General features: G+C 43.1%; 1 pseudogene; it reads left to right on the top strand.

The window, feature by feature from the left end:
• The first annotated feature begins 10,113 nt into the window (after positions 1-10,113).
• The window catches only part of LOC132889082 (interferon alpha-inducible protein 27-like protein 2A), a 51,467-nt pseudogene continuing 41,270 nt past the window's right edge, over positions 10,114-20,310 (top strand).

Raw genomic sequence — 20,310 nt, 5'->3', positions numbered from 1 at the left:
GCTTCGCATCGCCAGTCAAACTCTTATGGTTGTCAAGCAATGTCAAGTTAGCTTGCCCACCACGGGCTTGTTGCTATGGGGAAAATTGATATGTGACCAATTCCTGCAAATGGCCGATTAAAATGGATTCTTGGGGGGATTTTGATACCGGAAGTCCATATCTGGTAAGGTGCACAGGTGTGACACTCTTGCATGAAATTAGTATAAAAAATTAATGTAGATATAAATGTCAAATTATACAAAAAATAAGAAAAAAATCCAAGTCCTCGTCTCCAATTTACGAGTCCGAATGCAGTTAATGCATGAGTCCGAGTTGAGTCACAAGTCCTTAAAATTAGGGCATGAGTCAGACTTGAGTCTGAGTCCTGGACTTGAGTCGTACAAGCCTGGCTACACCGAGATGCGAACCTACACCGACAATTTTATGCTGAAATTCAATGGAGATGCAGCAAACCTACAGTACATTGACAATTCCAGTAGCATTTTGTTGGATAGATAATTAATGTTGTGATGGATAGATTATCCTTTTCATCAGCAAGCATTACCTTAACATAACCTATTGTCAATAATACCAATTGTGGATCAGTTATTTAGACAGTTGTCATTTTAAAAGTTCAACAGAGGAGGCAGGAGAGAGAGAACGATAACAAGGGAAGGGCCTTCGCAAGTGAATGTGAGTCAAGAAGTGATGCAGTCGGAAGGTCCTGGTACACGCTTTGTTGTCTGTGACCCTGAGAATTATAAATGCAAGAGTCACCACTCTGATGAGGAGAAGCAGAGCATTCTCCAAAAGAGATGGACAAGGGACCAGTATAAAGATCCCCAAAGCCAATTTGGAAAAAGGCTTTTGAGATAGAATACACACACACACGGCTCACATTTTATTAATTTGACTGAAAATAACTGTATTGTTAACCAAACTGATTTGTCCAGTGATGATCAGATGACCTACTGTTGGCATCTGATCAGGGCTGTATCTCGCTACTTGTGTTGCTTGACCTCAGTGCAGCATTTGATACCATTGATCATTCCATTCTTCTGGATAGACTAGAAAATGTTGTGGGAGTTAAGGGAACGGCCCTCTCCTGGCTCAGGTCTTATCTAACTGATTGTTATCAGTATGTTGATATAAATGGTGATATTTCTAGACGTACCGAGGTAAAGTTTGGTGTTCCACAAGGTTCTGTCTTGGGTCCACTGCTTTTTTCTCTATATATGTTACCTCTGGGCGATATTATTCGTAAACATTGTATTAGTTTCCACTGTTATGCTGATGACACACAGTTGTATGTCTCTGCAAAACCTGATGAGAGACACCAGCTTAATAGAATTGAGGAATGTGTTAAGGACATTAGACACTGGATGCTCATTAATTTCCTTCTGCTTAACTCTGACAAGACTGAAGTACTTGTGCTAGGACCACATACAGCTAGAAGTAAGTTTTCTGATTACACAGTAACTCTGGATGGCCTTTCTGTTTCTTCACGTGCAGCAGTAAAAGACCTCGGAGTGATTATTGACCCCAGTCTTTCATTCGAAACTCACATTGATAACATCACCCAGATAGCTTTCTTTCATCTCAGAAATATTGCAAAGATAAGAAATTTAATGTCATTGCATGATGCAGAAAAACTAGTCCATGCTTTCGTTACCTCCAGGTTGGATTATTGTAATGCCTTACTGTCTGGATGTTCCAATAAGTGCATAAACAAGCTCCAGTTAGTTCAAAATGCAGCAGCAAGAGTCCTTACTAGAACTAGAAAATATGACCACATCACGCCTGTCTTATCCACACTGCATTGGCTCCCAATCAAATTTCGTATTGATTATAAAATACTACTATTGACTTTTAAAGCACTAAATGGTCTCGCACCACAGTACCTGAGTGAACTTCTGCTCCTCTATGACCTGCCACGTCTACTTAGATCAAAAGGTGCAGGCTATCTGCTGGTACCTCGTATAGTGAAGGCTACATCAGGGGGCAGAGCCTTTTCTTACAAAGCCCCACTGTTATGGAACAGCCTTCCAAGTAATGTTCGGGAATTAGACACAGTCTCAGCATTTAAGTCTAGGCTGAAAACATATCTGTTTAGTCAAGCCTTTTGTTAATGGTGTTTATGAGGTAAAGGAGTAGATCTGGAGGGTCCTCAGACATAGAGTGTTTTGGTAAACTGGGATGTATGGATGGTGTCAGTCCCCACTCGCTTGCTCACTCGAGTTTGTTGACGGTGTAGTGGCTGGCTGCTTTATGTCCCGGGACTCCCTCATGCCTGTGTTACCTTCTGGCTCTCTCCTTTTAGTTATGCTGTCATAGTTAGTTGCTGGAGTCCCTGCTTGTACTCGATGCAATATGTATACTGTTCCTACTTATTCAGGTGATATTGGGCATACCTAACCACCTGTGTTTTCTTTCCCTCCCCCCCACCCCAAATCTGTCCCTCTGAGTTACATGGAGTCAACAGGAAATCTTTTGGTGGAGAGGGTGGGGACCTCGACTGGCTATCATAGCCTGCAGGGAATCGGCCGTCAGACATTCTGTCGCATGTCCCAGACCCGGTGAAATGTAACTGAATTGTCTTGGCCAGCCCAAAGGGTCCCATCTGCATCTCATCATTGCTGAGGAGTGTGCTCCCATCACCCAATCAAGCATCCGGCCAGAGCAGGTCATGATATATTTTACCATATTAACATGCCATTGTTGTGTGTTATGCCTGATGTAAAGACTCTCGTCTCTGCGAGCCTACCACACAGATTTAATACTTGACATTTTTAGGGCATACCTAACAACGTGTTTTCTTTCTCTCTCCCCCCCCCCATCCTGTCCCTCTGAGTTACATGTTGATCCTGGGATTGAGATGCTGGCCTCTTCTGCCCCTCGGACCTGCTTGATCCATCCTGGTGCCCTGTGTCTGGTCGGAGTTTTATCGCACCGCTCCTGTGAAGGACGGCCCCATGAGGACAGTTGAGGGTTATACCTGTTAAAACTGTTAATATTATAGTCAGGCTGTCTGTTGTTGCCCAAATGAGGATGGGTTCCCTTTTGAGTCTGGTTCCTCTCGAGGTTTCTTCCTCATGTCGTCTGAGGGAGTTTTTCCTTGCCACCGTCGCCACAGGCTTGCTCATTGGGGATAGATTAGGGATAAAATTAGCTCATGTTTTAAGTCGTTCAAATTCTGTAAAGCTGCTTTGCGACAATGTTTATTGTTAAAAGTGCTATACAAATAAACTTGATTTGATTTGATGATCGTAACGGTGCATGCTGTGTTCAGTACTGAGAGTTCACTGACGCAGTAGGTTTTTTCTGGTTTTCACCTGGAGGGTTGGTTTGCTGCCAGGAACCTTCCTGTCTCACAGGTCACCACAAGGTACTTTCTGTGGGTGGATGATGACTTTTTCTTCGCAGCTCAAACAAAGACTGAGAAATTTGTCAAAATTATGGAGTCTGTTCCTGAACAGGATGTTGGGGGTCGGGTCGGCCATTTTTGACCTCGCTATTTGAAAAAGCTTGGCTCCGGCCTTGTGTACGAAGTGAATGTGAATCAAATGACAGTGAATTCTCATAATGCGCTGTCCTTTTATTCACACTCACTTTGTACCACAGAATTATGCTATCTTGAGTTATTCGAGAACGTTATGGCACTTTGGCAGTCCCTCTGTTCATGATTAAAACCTAGTTATACTGCACTCTTCTCAAATGTTCATGCAATAATGTCACTTTTCAATGTGTGTGGGTTTTTTTTTTAGATTTACTTTTATTAAAAAACCGTGTCACACAAATGCTATCTTATCTCTGTTGTGCTTGAGCTTTAGACCCAGATTATATCTTCATGAGTGACTCAAGTCTTTCCATTATGTGAGGAAAGCACAGTTTGTGCGCGAGAAAGAAATTAAGCTGCAGTTCCGAGGTCGAGACAGTTACCAGGCCTGTTCATGGTACGTTAGAGAATTCTAGTGAAGTAGCTTATATCTAGTGGACCACACTATCTCCTACACTGATGAACTCCAGCTTAAGTCAATTATCACTTCTACCTCTAATCAGCAATCATAGAATTCATTCATGTTCCTTCGATGCTAAGTTAGGGTTATACACTAATTTTCTGTCATGGCCCTTGGACACCCTGAATTAGTCTTGGCCACCCCTTTGCCACCCCATGTATAAAACTCGAGCTCCGCTACTGGAATTATGTGATGTGATGGTGAGAATGAAGTGAAAATAGCAAAGAACAGGAGAAAATAATCCTGTTTCAACAACAAAGAGAAAGATACACCGTGTGAGAGAAAAACTGAAATAATCTCCGTAAAAATAATTATCGTAGTAAAAGAGCGGTTCAAAAAAATGATCAGAGACTGAACTGGAAAAGGAAAAAAAAAACAATAACAGTGAAGGGGAGTGCTATAAGCAGAGGTGGACAGTAACAAAGTACATTTACTTGAGTACTGAAGTACGCTTTTTGAGTATCTGTACTTTACTTGAGCATTATTTTTTTTGGAAACTTATGACTTTAACTTCACTACATTTGAAAGGCAAATATTGTACTTTTCACTCCACTACATTTCTATCAAGGTCCTCGTTACTAGTTACAATGAAGCAGCTTTGAAAGTGGATGTTTTTCTTTTTTTTCTAAAACATGACTGGTTTTATTGCAGGTGACACTGAGAGCCGGTCAGTAATCACTAAGGTCACGTCATGTACATAGACTGGATAAAATCAAGTTCATTGATTTCTCAGCAGCGTTATTTGAAAACGATCAGTTGATGACTGAATGGAAGGAGGCGGTTCTTCTGGAGAATGCAGGCCCCATGGCCCATAAACCCATGTTTCAGTTTTCTGAAAGGAAAAAAAGATTTGTTTCATTTTAAAATGTTTGCTTTGTTTGCCAAAAATGAACCACATCACGGTGTAGGAATTAGAGTGGGTGGGTGGAGCACAGAAGTACGGCAGGCCAGAAGTGAGTTCCAAAAAACTTTATTTGCACTTTTTAGTGTCTATTTATACTCTCCCAGCCACACACGCACGCGCACACACAAGTCGTCTGGTTGGGGAGAGAGCTCCCTTCCTCTGCTCTCTTTCCTTATAGGGCGCGGTCACTAGGGAAGACACACAAACACAGGTTAACTAACATCAGGTGTAGTGATTCTGCCACTTACCTTCCCTGACTCCGCCCTCCATTCATGGACTGATGCTTGACCACGCCCCCGCTGCCCCCGACTCAGGCCGGGGAGCCATCCGGCCCACAGCCAACTCCCCCCCACCCCCGACGGGAGAGGAAATCCGCCACAACCATCTGCGCCCCCGGCCTGTGGATCACCTTGAACTTACACGGCTGGAGTGCCAGATACCAACGGGTGATCCGCGCATTGGCATCCTTCATGCGGTGGAGTCACTGGAAGGGCGCGTGGTCTGAACAGAGGGTGAAAGGGCGTCCCAGTAGGTAGTAGCGGAGGGCGAGGACCACCCACTTGATGGCAAGGTACTCCTTCTCTATGGTGCTGTAGCGGCCCTCACGCACCGACAGCTTCCTGCTGATGTACTATACAGCACTGGACGATCCTCCCCCTCCACCTCCTGGGACAGAACAGCCTCCAGCCCCCTGTCCGACACGTCTGTCTGCAAAACAAAGGGGAGAGTGAAGTCAGGGGAGTATAACAGTGGCCCTCCACACAGTGCAGCCTTTACCTCAGTGAAAGCCCACTGGCATTGCTCCGTCCACTGGACCGGATCTGGTGCCCCCTTTTTAGTGAGATCAGTCAGCAGGCTGGTGACGTCTGAATAATTAGGTATAAACCTATGATAATAGCCAGCCAGCCCCAGGAACTGTCTCACCCCCTTTTTGGTCTTGGGCCTTGGGTAGGCCGGAATTGCTGCTGTCTTATTAATTTGGGGACGCACCTGCCCATTGCCCAAGTGGAAGCCCAGATACCGTACTTCAACCCGCCCAATCGCACACATCAGGTTGGCTGTGAGACCCGCTCGCCTCAGCGACCTAAGGACGGCCCTTAGGTGTTGTAAATGCCACGGCCAGTCATTACTATAGATTATAATATCGTCTAGGTATGCGGCTGCATAGGTGGCGTGGGGGCGGAGGACCCTATCCATAAGCCGCTGGAACATAGCGGGCGCTCCAAACAGCCCAAAAGGAAGTGTGACAAACTGGTGTAAGCCAAACGGTGTGGAAAAGGCCGTTTTCTCTTGGGATAATGGAGTCAAGGGGATCTGCCAATATCCCTCTGTCAAATCTAGTGTTGAATAAAAACGAGCCGTCCCTAGTCAATCAAGCAACTCGTCAATATGAGGCATTGGGTACGCATCAAATTTAGACACCGCGTTGACTTTTCTATAGTCCACACAGAACCGGACCGACCCGTCGGCCTTGGGAACCAAGACCACCGGGCTGCTCCAGTCACTGTGGGACTCCTCGACGATGCCCATGTCGAGCATGGCCTCGAGTTCTTCCTGAACCACCTTTTTCTTGTGTTCGGGCAGCCTGTAAGGGCAGCTGCGCACTACCACCCCCGGGGGCGTCTCAATGTGGTGTTCTATGAGGCGGGTGCGGCCGGGCAGGGGTGAGAACATGTCCGAAAATTCAGCTTGCAACTGGGCAACCTCCGTGAGTTGGGTCGAGGAAAGGTGGTCTCCACAGGGGACCAGAGTGGTAAATGATGCCAATGTTCCCCTTTGAACCTCCGGCCCCAGCTCTGCCTTTTCTGGAACCAACAACACCAACGCCACGGGGACCTCCTCGTTCCAAAGTTTTAACAGATTGAGGTAGTAAATCTGTAATGCCCCGCCCCTGTCCGTTCGCCTCACCTCATAGTCAACGTCACCGACTCGCCGTGTGACCTCAAAGGGTCCTTGCCACTTGGCAATCAATTTGGAGCTTGACGTGGGCAACAGCACGAGCACTTTATCTCCCGGTGCGAACTCCCTAAGGTGCATGCCCCGTCGTACAGGCAGATTTGCCATTCTTGGGCCTGCCGCAAATTCTCCTGGGTGAGGAGTGTGTGGAGTTTTGCGCGCAGGTCGATAACATATTGAATTTTATTTTTGCTCATTGAAGGTCCCTCCTCCCAATTTTCCCACAGTACATCTAGGATGCCACGCGGCTTACACCCATATAATAATTCGAATGGGGAGAACCCTATGGAGGCTTGTGGGACCTCTCGCACTGCGAATAGCAGGGGCTCGAGCCATTTATCCCAGTTACGTGCGTCCTCGCTTACAAATTTTTTAATTATGGTTTTGAGGGTGTGATTAAACCGTTCGACTAAGCCGTCCATTTGTGGGTGATAAACGCTGGTGCGGATCAGCTTAATACCAAGTAACCCATACAGTTCGCGCAGTGTGCGTGACATAAACATAGTGCCTTGATCAGTCAGAATCTCTTTGGGGATTCCAACTCCGGAGATGACGTTTGACTGGATAATTGGAAACCTGGCAACACCCAGAGCAGTTTTTACATAGAAGACCTTTCCCCAATATACATCTATTTTCCTGGTCAATAAAAGAAAATCAGAGCACGGCAAACATGTAGATGGTGTTAAATTGCTTCCATCCCCTACTACACATTTTAGAGACAGGTTACCAACGGTCGTTACCACCATTACTCTTCATTCAATACTTTTCCAGTTTACTGATGACTAATGGTAGTAATGAGTGTTAGTCATCTGTGTCTACATATAATGTCTATCAGCAATTTAAATGTTTAGGGAAGCGAAACCAGAAATCGCCGGGTAACTACAGTTGCCAACCCTGTGATGACCTGGTGACTTGTCCAGGGTGTACCCCACCTTTCGCCCGTAGTCAACTGAGATAGGCTCCAGCTTGCCTGTGACCCTGTAGAAGGATAAAGCGGCTAGAGATAATGAGATGAGATAACTACAGTTGTCGTTGTATAAAAGGTGACTCCCAGTATCGCCTCCCTAAATTATCATGGTGGAATCTTTCCTACATGCAAACAGTAAAAACTTTTTTTTTTTTAAATGCTTACCTGTGCAGTCTTTGAATTGGGATTTTTTTTTTTCGCTAGCTGCGAAAAATGGTCTGCCACAGTCAGGGGGATGTTGTGTTCCACAAGAAATTGGCGGAACATAACTTCTGCAGCCATCACAGAAGTCTGGGCAGTTCGAACCGATGTACTTAAATGACTGAGAAAACCATGTCCAGCTATAAAACCACATAAATCGAAAATAGTTCCGTTTCATTGGACATGCATGTTGAAAAAATAAATGGTGGATGCTAAGAAAACTCTTGGAGTAATGGAAAAAATCTCTGATATAAAATGTAATTTTCCTGTATGAAAATCAGTGTACGCAGTATTAGCCAAAAAAATGCATTTTCCCGTACAAAATGTGGGGAAACTGTATAATTTGACATGTATGTTCTTTTCTAGTAGCGTTTGCTACCCAATATGATTTTGAGTTTGAAAAGAGTTTGCTAGCATGTCAGGTGGAGCGTCACTGACTAGCTAGTTTAACATTAAACCACCATGATGGCACAACATGTTTTCATTTTGTGAATTCACATTTCTGTCTTTGGTAACGGCGTTAGGTTTTGTAAGTGTTGTGGCAATAATACAACGATGCATTGACAGAAAATGTACTTTTAATACTTACTGTAAGTATTTTTAAAAGCAAGTACTTCAGTACTTTAACTTAAGTAAAAAATTTGACTGTACAACTTTCACTTGTATCGGAGTAACATTTGACCAGTGGGATCTGTATTTTGACTTAAGTAATGAAGTTGGGTACTTTGTCCACCTCTGCAATAAAGGAATCATAAAAATATTACAGTATGATATTTTTTCACAACATAAAACTAAGACTAATTTAACTAAAATAGATAAGACGTCAAACTTTTAGGTGAAATTGAGCCATGAATTTGCTTAACGGAGCTGAAAATTTACAATTGTAGATACCTGTAATGAACAATCGCATGTAACGTATGAATGGAGAGAAATTTAGCTCAGGACTTTGCGGAAATATGGAACTGTATGTAAGAATGAGAAAATTAGCGACAAATGTAAGCAGAATTAACTAGAAATTTGACATTTGTGAGAATTTTCAATCTACAAGCAGAAGTTTTTGACAAGATTTAGCTGAGGATTTCGAACATGTACAGTAAAGATCTGTACTGAGTGAGACGGGGTTCGTGATTAATCAAAATAAATTTGGCTATCGCAAATCTCATCTCATTATCTCTAGCCGCTTTATCCTTCTACAGGGTCGCAGGCAAGCTGGAGCCTATCCCAGCTGACTATGGGCGAAAGGCGGGGTACACCCTGGACAAGTCGCCAGGTCATCACAGGGCTGACACATAGACACAGACAACCATTCACACTCACTTTAGAGTCACCAGTTAACCTAACCTGCATGTCTTTGGACTGTGGGGGAAACCGGAGCACCCGGAGAAAACCCACACGGACACGGGGAGAACATGCAAACTCCACACAGAAAGGCCCTTGCCAGCCCCGGGGCTCGAACCCGGACCTTCTTGCTGTGAGGCGACAGCGCTAACCACTACACCACCGTGCCGCCCAATCGCAAATCATTTGCTAATTTAGCTAGAAATCTCAAAGTTGTCCTGACTGAGAGCAGTTTAGCTGTGAATTCAATGAGGAGTTTACTATTTGTCCTGATTGGGAGCACATTAGTGACAAATTTGGTGAGGAATTTAGAAGAGACTTTTGTAACGAATGGAAGCAGTTTGGCCAAGGCGAGAGTTATATTTAGCGAGAATTTCATTATCTTTGGAATTTCTACTGAGTGGAAAGAAGTTAGCGATAAATATGGTGAGAAAAAATGTCAAATTTGTCCTACAAAAAGAACAACTTATTTCCTAAAATTGGTTCTGATTTTCAGATACTTCCACCGCTCAATTCCAACAGCTGGAATCAAGCCGTTCTCGTTCTACAACCTGCGTTCATAATTATACTCGACGCCTGTCCTTTCTTCACAGCAAATCAGATGAGGCCTGTTGTTTGCTCTTCAGCTTGGGGATGACGAATAGAAACGGAGCGTTAAAACGACGCTTTAACACATACTTGATGGGTGTGGTAATATGGCAGCTTGGCCGCTTCACTCGTCTGTACAGCGTGTCTTGGCCAGTGAGCGATGGTGAAGGACTTCTGAATTGTCCAATCAGCGAGCTGCTCATGTGTGTTGTGCTGTCTGAGATAGTCACGGTGCAGGAGGAGGGATTTTATCCCTGGTAGAAGGAGAGAGAAAGAAAAGAACCCCCACACACAGTTCACAACTTTGCACTTGACGGCTGTGTTGTTTCTCTAGATTTCAGCATGAAAAGTAAGTCAATACTTTTTTCTTGAAGAGATTCAGACTCTTTTATAGACCAGGAAACTCGTACAAGCCTCTTTTTTTCGCATCTGCCATAACCCAGTACGGAACAGAACGGTACGGAACAGAACGGTACGGAACAGAACCGTCACGTATTTTCTTGTACGTATTTGACAACCGGGTTTTTATGCGCTGTTCTGTTCCACAATACCATTTTTGTGACATTTATTTACATGATGTATAATCTTACCTTTTTTTGTTCCAGTTTCACAAGGCAAGGCAAGGCAAGTTTATTTCTATAGCACATTTCATACACAATGGCAGTTCAATGTGCTTTACAGAAGCAAAAACAAAAACAGTAAACAATAGAGAAATAAAATTACATAAAATAATTTTATTTTTAATCTAAAACAATTAATTAAAAGAATTAAAAGAAAATGATAAGAATTAAACAATAGTAGAAATAAAATAATAAAATGCCAAAAAGAAAAAAAGGAGAAAAAGAGAAAGAAACCAGCGGAATAAAATAGAATAAAATTAAAGTAAATTTAAAACATGCAAAGTAAAGATTATAAAAAATGTAAAAATATTAATTATTTAGGGTGGCATGGTGGTGTAGTGGTTAGCGCTGTCGCCTCACAGCAAGAAGGTCCTGGGTTTCTGTGTGGAGTTTGCATGTTCTCCCCGTGTCCGCGTGGGTTTCCTCCGGGTGCTCCGGTTTCCCCCACAGTACAAAGACATGCAGGTTAGGTTAACTGGTGACTCTAAATTGACCGTAGGTGTGAATGATTGTCTGTGTCTATGTGTCAGCCCTGTGATGACCTGGCGACTTGTCCAGGGTGTACCCTGCCTTTCCCCCATAGTCAGCTGGGATAGGCTCCAGCTTGCCTGCGACCCTGTAGAAGGATAAAGCGGCTAGAGATAATGAGATGAGATTAATTATTTAACAGAAAGCATCTGAAAACAGCTTGGTCTTTAACCTAGATTTGAAGCTGCCAACAGCAGGAGCATTTTTGATGTCCTCTGGCAGTTGGTTCCATAGCTGTACTGCATAGTAGCTAAAAGCTGCTTCACCACACTTTGTTTTAACAACAGGTTTTACCAGTAAATTTTTCTGCTGCGATCTGGTAGATCTGATTGGGTTAGGCCGCTGCAACATATCAGAGAGGTAATTGGGCCCTGTACCGTTTAGAGATTTATACACCAGCAGCAATATTTTAAAGTCAATTCTGTAGCTTACTGGAAGCCAGTGAAGGGACCTTAGAATTGGAGTAATGTGCTCTGTTCTTTTTGTTCGTGTGAGAACCCTCGCTGCTGCATTTTGAACCAGCTGAAGTCGTTTGATGGTCTTTTTTGGCAAGCCTGTGAAAAGGCCATTGCAGTAATCAAAGAGACTTCCGTCATGTCCACCATTTTATTAATCGGTGCTTACATTAGTCATCCCGCCTTTATAGAATATCTTTGTCATTGTAACATGTACAATGAAACTGGAGTGCAATCCTCATCAGTGTAAAACAAACAAACTAATAAAAGGATTTAAATTAAGCTAAAACTGTCAAGGAACAGACAGGAGAGGAGATCAAATGCACTCAAAACCACAGTTTATTAATAATAGGGTTAAGAGGAGTTGGAAGAATGTGTGTGGGTGAAGTCCAGTGGCAGGAGAACTGAGAGGCAGGGATGGCTGGTGGTGACGTCTGAGGTCTCCCATCCAAGTACTGACCGGGCCCAACCCTGCTTAGCTTCAGAGATGAGACGGGACCAGGCGTAGTCAGAGAGGTGTGGCTGTAGGGCTGACAGCGCTAGGGTTACAGCAGTGTTGTGCAAGTTCACACTTTTTTTGAACTAGTTCAAGTTCAGTTCAAACATGTTAAAAGTGAACTGTTCACGTTCATAGTCTCATCTCATCTCCTGTAGCCGCTTTATCCTGTTCTACAGGGTCGCAGGCAAGCTGGAGCCTATCCCAGCTGACTACAGGCGAAAGGCGGAGTACACCCTGGACAAGTCGCCAGGTCATCACAGGGCTGACACATAGACACAGACAACCATTCACACTCACATTCACACCTACGGTCAATTTAGAGTCACCAGTTAACCTAACCTGCATGTCTTTGGACTGTGGGGGAAACCGGAGCACCCGGAGGAAACCCACGCGGACACGGGGAGAACATGCAAACTCCGCACAGAAAGGCCCTCGCCGGCCACGGGGCTCGAGCCCGGACCTTCTTGCTGTGAGGCGACAGCGCTAACCACTACACCACCGTGCCGCCCCACGTTCATAGTTCACAGTTTTAATTCTGAACTAGTTCAAAGTTCAGTTCATTTTACTTTTAGGTGGGATATGAAAATAAAGACTAAAATCATATGCTACATTCTAGCTCAAAACTGCTCACATATTATAGATATTATATTCTATCACACAAAATGGAAGTTATTGTACATACTATATATGGAAAAAAGGACAAAATATTTTGATTTCTTCACTGACTCAACCACTGCTACCAAAACGTTACACGTGACTTCAAACAAATGCTTTCAGTTTCAACTAACAGTAACTTCTAATAAACGACAACTAGACTTCCTCATAAATGTGTGTGTTTCTAAAAAGATGACTGCCAATATGTATATACACTGAAGGAGTGCTATTTTAAGATCCATATCAACAGCATTGACCATATCAACCATATTGATCAGACAGAGGGATGCATGCTCAAGGGCTTTTTATTTCTCAAAATACAAAACAGGAAAACTTCAGATCGCCTCATTCTTCAGTACACATCTGTGTATGCACACAACAATCAAATTTCTAAAATTATTTGGCATTGTACTCATCTGTGTTCTCCGTGCCGCTACTTGAACTTTCACTGGCCATGTTGCTGTGAGTGTGCGCCGGCTGTGGTGTGCGCGCTGTCTGCTGCCTGTAGCTAGGGAACGCTGGGTTACGCCTACTCTGCTCTGCTGCATCATGGGTAACGTAGTATGGAGCCAAATCATAGAGCCATCCACTAGCTCCGGCTTCACACTACGTTATCCATGATGCATTGCACACACGCGGCACCTCAGGGCAGTGAGTGACAACAACATCAGACTGACAGTGAAGTAGTAGAACGTAAAATATCTTGCAAGTAGACGTGCCACTCGATTCATCAGGTTTCATGTTTCGTTCATCTTCATGTTTGTCGTTCATGTCGCATAATTTGAACGAATTCACGTTCAAGTTCTTTCATTACAAAGTTGTTGCGTTCAGTTCAAAGTTCATGGAAAAACGAGCGTGTTCAGTGAACGCGTTCTTTTGAACGCGTTCATGTACAACACTGGGTTACAGGCAGGGTAGCTCGCACCAGGCAGATGGAGAGGCAGGCGAGCAGCAGGGCTGGGCGAGCTGGAGATCAGCCGAAGGTACAGGAGGGGCAGGCAAGAGGCAGAGTCGACAGAACAGAAGGCAGATCAGGTTACCGGGGCTGGAGAGCAGACAGAGTAGGAAATCTTCAGGAGTCAGAGTAGTAGGAACACAGAGCAGGTTATCAGGCTGAGAGTTGCAGATGATCTGACACAGGAGCTAGGGAGAACTGCAGCTTAAATACACACAGGGGGAGAGCAGGTGATCGGCAACAGCCAATGACAGTCACTGAAAGATAATAAGAGGAAGTGAGTGCGGGCGTGGCTGGTAATGCTGAGTGGAGATGTTACCTGAAGAGAGAAGCCCACAGGTAGGACCATGACAAAAACTTAAACTATATAAAAATTATAACTAGATAGAACTCGATGGGGATGCCTCCAACTGGTAGACTACACGCCTTATTAAGTTGTGATTTGGGGATGGACATTTGACCTCAGAGTAATCTTGACCTTAGACCTTTTAACCTCAAAATCTAATCAGTTCATGTTTGTCCCAAAGCGCACAAATGGTGAAAGTTTGGTGAAATTCCTGTCATGAGCCTTTGAGATATCGTGTTCACAAGGTTTCGGGACGGACAACCCGAAAACATAATGCCTCCTGCACCTTAAGGTGGCGGAGGCATAAAAACAGTCAAACTCACAGAGACAACAGTAAACTAATGAACCCACTGTGACGCTGGTGTCACCACGACTTTAAATGTCCTGCAAACTTTCTCACACAGCTTCATCCTTGACTTTACCTCATTAGGCCCCAAAGTGACATGTTCGTAACTTCCTGGTGCAGTCACATGAATTTGAATACCCATGACACCATTTTCAAGATGGCCATGTGCAGGGTAACCACACCTGACCAAATCATCTAATGTCAAACATCTTATTTTTGGTGACTAAATGTATGTTTCAACCGATTTAACAATTCTGATACTTAAATAAAGATGTCAAATATTACATTTAACATGTTGCCTGCGACCCTGTAGAACAGGATAAAGCAGCTAGAGATAATGAGATGAGATGTTCTGACAACATTTCCTGAAGAAATTGATATAAAACAAGTTACGACAACATTATGGTAACACTGATGTCACATCGGGCATTTAACCTTAACATAGTCATGGAAAATATGATGTGACATATTTGTCACAATAAGAACTAGATAGAACTCGACGCCAACGGCGTTGATGGGGATGCCTCCGCCTGGTAGACTACACGCCTTATTAAGTTGTGATTTGGGGATGGACATTTGACCTCACAGTCATCTTGACCTGGTGAAATTACTTGTATTAGCCTTGGAGATATTGTGTTCACAAGGTTTTCGGACAGACATTTGACCTCACAGTGACCTTGACCTTAGACCTTTTGATCTCAAAATCTAATCAGTTCATGTTTGTCCCCAAATGCACAAATGGTGAAAGTTTGGTGAAATTCCTTTCATCAGCCTTTGAGATATCGCGTTCACAAGGTTACGGGACAGACGCACGCGAGCACGGACGGACAGACGGACAACCCGAAAACATAATGCCTCCTGCACCTTACGGTAGCGGAGGCATAAAAAATAAGACAGTTGAAGGTAAACTCAGCAAAATCCCAAAACAGTACTGTTAAAAAGTAAAGGTCTGTTAGAGTTTCTAAAGCTTTCAGGTTTCAATGTTGGGGACATTGAGCCTCGTTTATCAATCTTTTAGTAGAGTTGTGCGTTTGCATAAGCTAAAGTGAACTAAACATTTCCAGTTCATATTTATGCGAGTTGAAGCCAATTGTTTACATCATGGACGTCACTCATAAATTACATCATAAATGTTATGAGTTTGGAGATAAACCTAGTAAACTGCTTGCGCACCAAATCTGACAAGCATCGTCATCACAACATATTACTCAAATCAGTACTATTGATGGGGCAACTTTTGACCCACAGGTAATTAACAACCATTTCAGAGACTTTTATGCCAAATTATACACATCTGAATGTGTGGCTGATGAGAAACAGTATGACAATTTTTTTTAACTCTTTAGAGATTCCCTCCATTGACAGTGCAACATCATCTAGACTGGATGAACCCTTTTCAATTGGTGAACTCAGAAGTGCTTTAATGCTGATGCAGAGTGGTAAATGCCCAGGCCCTGACGGTCTCCTGGACGAATTTTATAAGACTTTCTCCGATCAATTAGCTCCAATTTTACTTAACATGTTCAATGAGTCTGTGCAGAATGGCAATCTTCCCCCCACGTTAAGACAGGCCACCATTTCTCTCCTTTTAAAAAAGGACAAAGACCCACTTTTTTGTGGTAACTACCACCCTATCTCTCTGCTGTGTGCGGATGTTAAACTCTTGGCCAAAATATTGGCAAGGCGTCTGGAGTAGGGATGTTAACCGATGACCGTTTGACTGGTGGTTGACCGAATCAACGTCAACCGGTTAATTTTTTTTGGTTGTCGGTGAAAAAAAAAAAATCATTCGTTTTGAAGCTGCCGATTTTGGAGCGGACAACCTGGAATTCTGTGTTGTAAACGCTTGGGCCATGCCATGCGGTGTAAGGACGACAGCTGACAAATCAGAAACACCCATTCAGTCATGTCCCACCCTCCCGCCCCAGTTAAAGACAGCTGACAAATCAGAAACACCCATTCAGTCATGTCCCGCCCCAGTTGAACACAGCTGCCACTCGGCGAAAGAAAAAAAGTGTAGACACAGGCTTTTTAGCTTACAAATTACTATTCTGTTTTTTTTTTTATTAGAAGGCACATGGAGTTTAGTCCTGCCTTGGCCAGTGCATTCTGAAAGTATGTTTCGGTCTGTAGCCAACAATGCATGTTATTGCAGATCATATCTCTCCACACAAACTAACACTACGTTCAGACTGCAACCTGAAACGACCCATATCCGATTTGTTGTGAAATCCGATTTTTTTGTTAGGCCGTTCACATTACCAATTATATGAGACTTGTATGCCATCTCCAATATGAACGGAAAACAACCCAAAAGTGTCCCGCATGCGCAAATTGACACGTAATAAGCACATCTATGTAATACGTAAACAAAAAAAAAGTCCACTCTTCAAGTTTGCAAGTAAAGCATGGAGATGAGGCGAGACCTGGCGATGTGGTTTTTGTGGCGGCGGCGGAACTCACACAATAATCTGATTAATGTGGGCAGCAGACTAATGAGACCGAAGGTGTCAAATTACTGGAAATTTCCAGAACAATCTTATAATCTTGTAATACAGGATGGTTTAAGTTATAAATCAGTTATAGAAACTGTTTTATTTAATCAGGCTAACAGATCAACATCCAGGTCCCTACCAAATCCACCATTAGCTTGATCAATTCTATAAAAGTCTATTTAAATTCTGAAAACTGTACAAATGTTGTTGTTTTCCACCAAAAAGGCGGGATTAGCCAACGCAGAATAGTGACGTTTGTCTCTTGTTGATGACGTGTAGGTCGCATGAACGTGACCTGTCCGGTCAGACTGCAGTCGCATGTGAAAATAACGGATATGCATCGGAATTAGGACCACATATCCAAGCGGCCTGGGTCGCATGTGAAAAAAATCGGATCTGTGTCGTTCAGATTGTCAATAACAAATCGGATACAAGTCGCATATGGGCAAAAACATCGGATATGGGTCGTTTCAGGGTGCAGTCTGAACGTAGTCTAAAGGCGCAGATGCCGACTTTTTCACGGCTTTTTCATGGACTGTAACGGCATTTGCTTATGTAGTAATTTTAATACAGAATTTACTCTGATGAAATTATTCAGACACTCCAATGCCCCCCCCCCCCCCCCCCCAAAAAAAAAATCGGATCTGCACTAGGGGTGTGCAAAAATATCGATACGGCGATATATCGCGATACTTTGTCTTCCGATTCAATATCGATACTCAAAATTTGAATATCGATATTTTTTCAAATAATAAATCATGTTTCAGACGGGTTGTAAATCCAGTACGACTTCCGCACCTCCGCTCCGCGAGGTGTCGCTGTGCCGCTCCCTCACTGCAAGGCACTCTTCGTCTTCTCTTTTTTCCCCGGCGGTTGCAGTGAGGAAAAAAAACAAGCAAGCATGGCTGTTAACGTAAACCTAGAGATGCCGCCGAACTTTAAGGCAGATGTTTGGAGGCACTTTGGATTCCAAAGGAAAGGAGAAAAAAACAGTGAGCCGGACAAAGAGTACGCACTCTGCAAAACCTGTTTCGCTCCAATTAGATATTCAGGTAACACAACAAACTTGCGAACTTACTTAGCACGACACCACCTGTTAGGTTTATATAAGTATTATTCTTGACCAAGAAGGCAGTAATTTATTAAAATGGTGACAAAATTAAGGATTAACTTAAGGTTCAGTTAAACTTAAGGTTCAGTTAAAAATGACCTTCTGTCTCGGCTGGACATTGTTTGGGAACATTTTGTTTATGAAATGTGTATTTTTGATCAGAGATGTGTCTGAACGACGCCAAGGTCTGTTTTGATGTCAGATCGACCCACACACACTTTAATGTTGGATGTAATGGTAGCCTTATTGCTGAACAAAGAGTTAAGACTTTATATTTTTGGATTATTGCATATACTATGGCAGTGATTTAAATTTAATTGTTAGATCTAAGATGTATTCAATGATTTAAGTTAGTTTTATAGTTTTAGGTTAGTTTTATAATTACAGAATATAATTTAGGGTTGTTAAGACCTTATGATTCTAATGTTAAGACTTCATGAGTTTAATCCTGAATCCTGTTTGACCTTTCTCTGGTGAAGTAGCATTTCCAGACATATTCTTATTTTTCGTATGACTGTCTTTTAGGTTTGTTCTTATTTACTTATAACATATCTTTGTTGAAAGATTCCGTATGTGCGTAAGCAATGACCTTGTTATGATTATTTGACCTGCCCCAAGATCAAGCTGCTCACTTGCTCGCAAGTCAACCACACACACATATATCTGAACACTCCATCAGAACAGTGATGTAATTAAGATGTGACCTGCTCACACACACACACACACATGCACATAGACACAGATATCAAAATGATATCACTCACTCACACCCTCCCATAGACACACACACACACCCCTCTCTGAGGTCACATACAAACACACACACACAATAGCCGTTTGGAGAGATTATGATTTGTTATAAAAGGTGTTTGTGATCTTTCATCTTTGGCGAGAATACTGTGAATAAACAGTAGTTAAACCGATCTCTGGTTCTCTGTTTTTTTGCGGTGTTCCGTCCCAGAATTCTGCAGGTGGTACGAGGGCGGGGGTCCCGAGAAATAAGTTGACCGATTGACCGTTTCAGACTGGGTTGAATCCCAACACCACCCCGACATATAAGCTCAGCCGGAGCCGCCAAAACCCGACCCGAAGCAAACTACACTGGACAGCGCCAAAGTCCTCCCATCTACTTCAGTGATGTGTGACTTACTGTAACTGTGAACTTAATTTTGTCATTTAAGGCCAAAGGCAAGAAGCTGCACTTTATCTTGCATTTTCACTTTTGGTGTGTGTGAGACACTGCATTTTATTTTGAGTATTTACTCTAAGTTCAGAAGAAACGTGATTCACTGAGGTTTCAGTTCAGTTTCAGTGTGTGGACACTGACCCACGCTGCACTTTGTTTCATAATTGTGCTCAGGGAGACTAAGATGCCCACTGCACTTTTCAATGTGTTCCAGACAGTGTGTTGTTCCTGCAAAATAAGCACAAATTAAATGTTCTCAGGTATATGTTCTCAAGTTTACAAAGAACAAATTGATATTAGTGACTACGTTTACATGCACGTCCAAATCGAGCTGCTGTTGGTAATCGAGCAAAGGGTCCCAGCAGGGGTGCCAGAGAAATCCAATCCTACATGCACAAGTGAAATCGGGCTATTGTGCAAGGTGCATTGTGCACCCGAGCCACACGTGGCGCTACATGCCCCATCGTGTTGGTACACTTCCGGTTGTTGTCATGAAGAAGAGCTATAGTGTTGCCAGATACTGCTGACGTATCCCAGCCCAAAACATGTTCAAATCCGCTAAAATACACTTAAAACCCCCAATCTGGCAACACTAGCAGTTCCGTGTTCAAGCTGTTAGGCTTGCTCTAACAGACTGTATGGCTACAAACTGTCCGGCGCAGACCACTGTTTTGTAAGACAACTTATTTTGCACAATAATATTTTTCTAAAGTCCATTTTTTGCTTACAAAAAAAAATTTTTTTTTTGCTTACAATTTAACTTATGTCTTAATAAACACACAAAAAGTTCAGTTGTTTTGTTTTTATTGACATTCTTCAGATGTTGGACATGTATACACACACACAAATACAATGACTTGTTTATGTACATAATTCACAGCTATGCAACAGCTGTACAGATGTATTTCGTGATACAGTAAGTGAGCTAAATTTTAACAGTGCAGACAATGCCACAAAAAGAAAAGATTCATGCCGTTGTCATGATTCGTTGTCATGCCGACCGAGGCTGTTGTGTTTCCCGCTTGTGGTCTCGTCACTCGTCACTTCCGGAAGTAGCTCGACAACTAGCTCGATAGGGTATACATGCGCAAAATAGCTCGGCAGAAATCGCATAAACTAGGTCGTGTAGCTCGATTCCGAGAAATCAAGTTTGGTTCAATTTCAG

Source organism: Neoarius graeffei, chromosome 7, assembly GCF_027579695.1.
Source record: "Neoarius graeffei isolate fNeoGra1 chromosome 7, fNeoGra1.pri, whole genome shotgun sequence".
Taxonomy (NCBI): Eukaryota; Metazoa; Chordata; class Actinopteri; order Siluriformes; family Ariidae; genus Neoarius; species Neoarius graeffei.
Note: the sequence above shows the minus strand (reverse complement) of the source record. Positions and strands in the feature narration are given on the sequence as shown.